Raw genomic sequence first — 8,260 nt, 5'->3', positions numbered from 1 at the left:
GCACCCTGGTATTTTTCTATCAATTCACTCCACGTCGACATCAAAATTGAAACCGTTACCACAGGTGCATCCAAACACTAAAAAAAATTCCAAACTTATCACCCACAAAAACCCCCTTATAGCCAATCAGGGTGAAGCGAACTTACCTAATAATCCCACCCGTCGGTTAAAAATGCGTTAGTGCAGGGATTTATTAAACCCCTGACACCATCGACGTATGAGGATTCTGTCACTGGACAGTCTCACAGATCATATTATTATATCGTCATGTAAATATTTTGTAAAAAAAAGAAGAAATCCATTTGCTTATTATACTTATGTTACTAATTGTAAATATTCTATTTTAATAAAAAAAAAAAAAGGTAGTTGCGTGGCGGGATGTGTATTTATTTGTCTAAATCAGAGCAGGTTTCAAAACATGGTGCTGCGATCTTTATTTAAGGTTTCGTGAAATTATTTGAAATAATAATTAAAAATAAATAAAAACATTTGGATAATGTTCAATGCAATAATTTGTTTTATAAAATGTAATACAATATACTATATGCCTACGTCTTACTATTTTTGTTTATACTTATGGAACTTGTGCACTGCAGCTAAACAAGACGTAAGTACCTAGAGTATAAGGTATCTTCGATTTTTTAAAAACTGACTAAGGGCGTTGTTAGTAAAATATGATTGGAAAACCTGCCCAAGTTAAAATATTGGTAATACAATTATTGCGGTTATATTATTCATGTCACCACCAACACTTTATGTCTTGTGTATTGGTTTTGCGCACACGCAATGATTTTACGCATGCGCATTGGTGATACCGGGGCCCAGTTGCTATGCTTTAAGATTTGAAATCATAATTCTATTCAGTATATTCATATATATATATATATATATATAGATCATCTAAGCCCATCAGTTACAGTGGAAGGTTCGTCTGTATGGGTAATGTCGAGTTATAGTGCATCGAGTGTACGGCGATAAAAGAATCGTCATGTATGCTATATTATGTATTACTATTATATACAGTATACGTATTATACAGATATAATATGACCTTAGAGGCAAGACGTGCTGGCGGTAAATTTGAGCGCAGCGGACTTTCCGATAAGCCGTTTCTTGTCGAAAAGCTTTGATTTATTGCCCGTCCAATGATCCTATAATATATTATTTTATATACAATAATGGTAAATAATATTATTATGGATGTCTCGTACCATTCGTCGACGGTTAGTGTGGGAGGTTTGTGGTGGGCGGGGGAGGAGAACTCCTAAGTGGCGTGTGTGTGACCAGCTATTATAGTGCACGAGTACCACTAAATACGCATCTAACTCGCTGAGGGCTGATAAAAAATATTATGTTATAGTTCCGGCCGAAAACCTCTTTATCGCCCGCTGGTTTCACCTTTTTAAGCTCATAAAATCTACTCTGTCTTTTGACGCGATTATCTGACGGATTATTAGGGAGGATAATTCCCGGGCTTAACGTTCGCCGGGGGACTACTTAGAGCCCCCGCGACCAGATCACCGCATCTCACCCACACCGCACTCCAATTGTATCACTCACGTGACTTACGTGTGCGCTGGGCATATAATAATATTTGAGCTCATGTTCTCCGTGGCGGTTTCTCGGTCTGGCAGCTAACCTAAAGTGGCCGATGGCTATAGTACAAAACATAATAATACTTTTAGTACCTATTATAATATGATGGTAGGTATAATGGTATTAAGTATATTAAAATACCGAGATTTTTATTTTTATTGTTCTTAGTTTATTAACGACTGTGGCAATGATAATTAGATACAATTTTTTTTTTATGTTATATTTGGATAGAAAATTAGGTGTCTTAGAAAAAAAAAAACATTTGTGTAATGGTGTCCGCGTCGCTTTGAGTTCGGATACTGCTTCTGGTGATGTTTGAAGTAAGTTTGAGATATTTAATTTTGAAATATTTTACTATATTCGTACAGTGAAACATTGAAATTTGTTTTTAATACAAAATATATTAATGATTGGTTATTTGTTAATTATTAATCATAGTCGATGCATTCTAGGTTTAAATGTTTAATCATTGATATTATGCATTAATATGAGTTTCGTGGTTGACATATTACTATAGTGCGTCTTGTTTTCTGGTATTTATAGCAAAACTTATTTTTTTGAGAAATTTATCATGGTACTATTTATGACAAATTAAACGTAAAAATAAACTTGTTTAAAAAAATATTTTTTTTAAATCTGAGTAAGTTTTTATCTTAAGTTTTGGGATATCTGTGGACGTTACTATACTTCTGTATAGCTTCTTGATCTGCTTTTTCGTTCCTTTCGATATTTCGATATTCCTTTGTCCTGATCGAGATTACTGTACCGTAATAACGTGAATATTTCTTATGTTTCGAGTACACCTTATTTGTACACCTCCTCTAAATAGTTACACTGGTACCACTATGGGTTAATCGATTATCCCAAGCTTGGAGAGGTGCTCAAATGTTTCAATTAGGGTGACAAAATCGAAACAAATGAAATAAAAATCAAAAGGATATTTTTTGACATACATATATACTTATATACTTGAGTGGTACTGGAGTAACGGACCTATACAGTAAAGCGGGTGGGTAGTATACCTAACCTAACCACACATAACCTCACATCCAGTCCGAACACTCGTACGACCGTGATGACGTACGTAAAACCTATGTGCATTATATTTATACAACATTGGCTATTTCAGTGCATATTTTATAAGTATATATACAGATAACGAATATAGGTAGGTATGGGATTTTACCAGAGATTCTTGTGTATACGTTCGTGTCCAATTCAATTGTCGTTAAATATTCAAATGCAATCGATGAAACAAAACGAAATGGTAAAAATAAAAATACTGAAAAACGGCGACAATAAGAATAATATATAATACGACGATGATTTACCGTCACGCATTTTCGATTCATATTTTACGTTTTCTGAGCTCACCCGTATATTCGACGTAGATTAGTCGAATATCACGTGTGCGAATAACCGTCGAGAAAAACTATATATTTTTACGGACAAAAAATATCTAATACTATTAGATTAGTATTTCTCGTAGTCGCACAAGCAAAACGTCAGAAAACCTAATCAAACACAGTAGATCGCGATTCGATCAATTTCGTTATTTGAATTTTCGATTAGGAATAAAATAAAACGATGGTCAGATATAAATAACGCCTTAAAACGCCAGTGGTTAGTTTTCTGAACGTGCTGTTAGGTGTTGTAATATTTTGTAATAAATTCTTGTTCTATTAGCGTGGCACTTAACACCAGTGGCGTATAGCCTTCTGTTAATAAAAATTAAAAATGATTAGAATGTTCTATGAAAGTCGCTAAAAAGTCTTAATAATATAGTATTTAAAATTAAAAAGAAAATTCATTGCTATATTATTGTTTTCCTACATGTTAAACTTTTGAAAGAACCACCGCTGAGTAAAAATTGATCAGCTCCTTCTCCACCTCCCCCCCCCCCCCCCCGAAAAATAATCTTGACTATACCAATGCTTAAAACTGTAATTATAAGCGATCGAGGTTCTGTGCAACCAAACATATTATAAATATTTAAAATATAGGTTTTTACATTTTTCCATAAGAATTTATTGAAAAATATGTACGGACATTTTACAGTAAACTCGGTAAATTTAGTTATCTTCTGTAATTTAGGCATAATTAAACTCTCAGGAATTAAATTACAATAGTCTATCATAAATGTAAAACTATGATATTATATAAATACAGTATTTCAGTAAAAACCATTGCATTCATAAAAAAAACTCGAATATCAAATTTAATAATGAATTTAGAATTTATTTTTCTAGATGTTATTGTTAGTTAAAATTCAGACATTATAAAAAAAGACAAATTTAAAAGACAGATGTTTGCGGTGTGGTGTTACAACTATTAATTAATGTTGAAAGAGTTAATAAAATGGATTTACGCATTGATAAAAATATAAAAGTCAATTAAATACGAAATTCAGAAATAAAATAATTTACTCTTTTGTAGAACTTTAAAATCTGAATAGATTAAAATACGTATATAATATTGATTTTGTATTATTAAAAAATTAAATTTCACGCTTTTATATGATCCACATCAACTTATATAAATATTAGCCTCGTAAAATATATTTTATTCTGAAGATTTCTTTTGTGTGAAAAATTTTGATGAAAAATTCTATAAATGTACGTTACTGGGAAAGTTTAGAAACAAACACAGCTCTATAAAAACCTCCCATATACACAATTTTTTTTTATTACAATAGGCGAATTATTTCAATTTTTTTTTCAGCGTTTTTATTTAAACAAATCGCAACTCGGTGGAATAAAACACGAATCAATGTCCTATAAATTCTTACGAATCGACGGATGTTTATTTGTTATTTATTTAAAACTTATATTTAATTTATAATATTCTCAATTGTGACGATATTCGAGAAACTATGCATAAATAAAATTTTCCTTTATATTTTACAGTGCCTATAATACATTATTAATACATATATAGCATGATGATAGATATTTGCTTTTTCTTTTTATAATAAATTGCACGAGTTTAAGAACCTGGAAACGTTTCATTTTTATTTATTTGTTGTGTTTAGGAAATAGTTTTGTTTTTTGTAGTCACCGTTTGTGTATACATATAGTAGTTTATCATTAGTCTATGTATAATAGGTACTCTCCACCAATCACCAACATGCACATGACGTCATTTATTCAGATCAAAATATTCAAAATCTATTAATAGATACTATTATACTAATCGTATGGCTATAAGACGCCTGACGGAAATGTTAGAGCACTTTTTCAATTTGAGCAAATTCATAGCGAGGGTAAACATTTTATATTCTATCGATTTTTTAATTTGTTATGTTAAATAGTATATATAAAAAAAAAAAAAAAAAACTATTAAAAATATTGAATATAATATGCTCCAACCGAAAGTAAACATTTTTATCAATCGCAAAATCTATACATTTTTCAAATCGAACCAATAGAAGTACCTGAATAAATTGTTGTCAATGTGTTAAAGTCGTTTTAGTGAACAATTTATGAGGTTTATAGAAGCACTAAACACTGTAGTTGGTGCGTAAACATTTGCAAACCTGAGAATATCACAAGCCTGGATTACATTATAATAATACTATGGGCCTTATTTGGCGAGTGAGTTTCTTTTGCTATTCTACAACGCCGGAAACTATAAATCGACTGAAGTCACTGACACAATGGCACGGCATCCGTTGATAATAGTTATTATTTATCATTACTCATTAACACTATAGAGCTTAAACCACCCAAAGTCGACAACATCAAACAATACACAGCATTATTACTGTCGTAGAAAAAACCATAACTGTCTGCAAATTTTACAATAATTATTATTATTGGCGCTGAAATATCGACGTCACGGTCGGCCAAATCGTGATTTAGCCCTAAAACTAAATGGAACTGTAGACGGCGTGTCGCATGTACAGCAGTAAAATAATTAAACATTTTGTGAGAGATATCAAAAATCAATTTATCGCCAATCGAATGAATAATGATTGGCTTACAATATTTATTTGATGACGTCGCAAACAAAAAATTCGAGTTTAATTTAACTATATACATATTGTCTATTAGAAGTCTCGTGGTGAATGTATTCTAAAGATTTTTCTCTCATTTATTTCGTAATATAATACTATTTAAACTATGTAAAAACATTCAATAATAGCCTTCAATTTTATGTCATTCGAGACCGTTCATTAGGTTATCGTTTACATCGTTATTATAGTCGTCACTGTTTACCAGGATTGATATTTATTTGTTTTAAAGTGACGTGGTCGTAAGTTACCTACCTATCTAATGTAATGGATATATATATATAAATGCTATCGAGAGATCTCATCTCGTTCGACTACTACACGCATTTGGACACATACATGGGAGGGGGAGGTGTGTTTTGTCTGAAAAACAAATACTACGTAGTAAATTGCCAGAGAGCGTCGTTTCAAAAATACGGTATAATAATATATAATTCATATAGTCTTACAACTTTTGTAAGATATTAAAAAACAACATATAATACTTTTACTTAGTACGAAAAATGCTGTGCGGGAGAGATACGATAACTGATCAAAAGTAGGTACTTTGATTGAATGATGGCAAACTTCTAATAACATCCGAGAAATCGTGCTAATAAAAATAATATTTTATTGAGAATTGAGACAAAACTTTGTACAAAACGTAGTGGTACAACTATGCAATAAATTTTATTTATAAAAAGTTCGTTCCTCGTTTACCGATCGATGCGATTTATACTATACTGTTCTTCCTTCATATATATTATATATAATTTTTTTTTGTCGTTACTACCTTCCGGGAAAATCTGTCATTGAAATTTTTTAGTAACTATATATATTATATATACTACGAATTCAACGCTAAAAAATATAACGTACCTACCTACCCACTGTGTTCGGCAATCGGCTTAAAACTGCCAAAGCCGGACTGATGTGTACTTATATAATTGCTACAACACTTCACGCTACAACGATCGGATTTAATGCTCGTCAATCATTCGTGTTATTATAACATTATGTTCACGATATATTTATTATCGGCTGATCATGTTTTTATGGAATAATTAAAATAATAATAATAATAATTACAACACGTTAATAAACGCAGATAAGGTTTAATGAAAATTTCGAAAAATTAAAACCAGGAACAGTCGTAATAATAATGATATTGATTATGCGTCACGTCGTTCAGATTACAATATACCTACTCGGAATTGTATAGCGAGAGCACAAGAGGTTTGTATGCTATACATGTGTGTGTGTGTTCGGCACGTGGCATGAAAAATGAAAACGAACTAAAGTGCTGGCATACTCAATGGCGGGCAAATGTGGGTAGATGAGTGGGTAGGGTGTGTACGCGTGTGAAACTTTGTTGTACCTATTTAAAATGTTGAGAACAAACGCGACTTTCAAACATTGATCACCCGGCAAACAATGGATTTATTATGCAGCCAATTAATAATATAAATAGTAATAATTTAGTGCTTGACATTAAAGAGGAATAGTATAGTCGGTATTAGAAGTACCTACCCCCTATGACAAACGAAAAAAAAATTTGCGTCCCCAGCTAATTAATAAACTTAACATAATAACCTTCGAAACTTCATCTTCCGCACGCATTTCATTAAACCTTCAAACATATATCGTCACAAGTCAATAGACATTCCATAACTTATTACACTTAAGAATTACTAGTTTCAACCATGATCTTATGTAGGTAGTTAACTTTTTCAGGCAACTGAGGTACTGATAATTTTTTATTTGGATCAATAGTTGTTAAGTTTAGTTTTAAATATTTAAATAAAATTAGTTATTTTCAAAGCTACGTATAATGTATTCAATATAGCTCAATCGCTCATATTTGCAATAAATATATTGTATTAAATGTTTATAGTTTGAATAAAATATTAAAAACCAATCTCAAATTCTAGGGATATTTAAGAATCAGGCAGATACCATAGAAAATTTCTATCAATTCAGCAGAATTATTCAATTACTTTTAAAATTGTAATCATATTTTATCAATTTCCATTTGATTGATTCAGAAATGAGAATCTTATTAATTTACAATACATTTTTTTTTTTGTCTTTTAGGACATTAATATATTCGAACAAAAACGAATAACAGCAGATACTTGTAGTTTTCACTAAATATTTATATTATTATTTTTAGTGCAAATAAAAATTTAAAAATATTTTTACACTCTTTGAACTATTTATAGACATTTGAAATTATTTTTTTTTTATAAATATCAATAAAAATACTTTTATTTTTGGGTTGAAATATAATATAAGCTTCATCATACATTTTTATACTAGCAGTTTGAAAATATTAAAGATGAATAGATACATGTTCAAATTTTTATTTTAATATATACATTGCAAATTCAAATGTCGACAAAATTCCACAAAATCACGGAAAAAAGCAATGAAATATCCAATTTATAGCTAAGGATTGATAATTTAAAACAAGGTTTCTCAAATAATTAATATACATATACTATGACCAAAGAATCTTAAAAATAATATATAAGAATAGTTTTTTTTCCATAAATATTTTAAACTCAAATTTGAACGAAATTAAATATTTAAACGAAAAATAACAATTTTATTTATTTTGTTGTTATTTAATATTATTCGTAAATACTTGAAACTTTTGAAGTATATATTGTT

The sequence above is a fragment of the Diuraphis noxia genome, unplaced genomic scaffold, assembly GCF_037042655.1.
Source record: "Diuraphis noxia isolate RWA-SAM2 unplaced genomic scaffold, SU_Dnox_SAM2 contig0002, whole genome shotgun sequence".
Taxonomy (NCBI): domain Eukaryota; kingdom Metazoa; phylum Arthropoda; class Insecta; order Hemiptera; family Aphididae; genus Diuraphis; species Diuraphis noxia.
The sequence above is the reverse complement of the archived record's forward strand: the minus strand, read 5'-3'. Positions refer to the sequence as shown.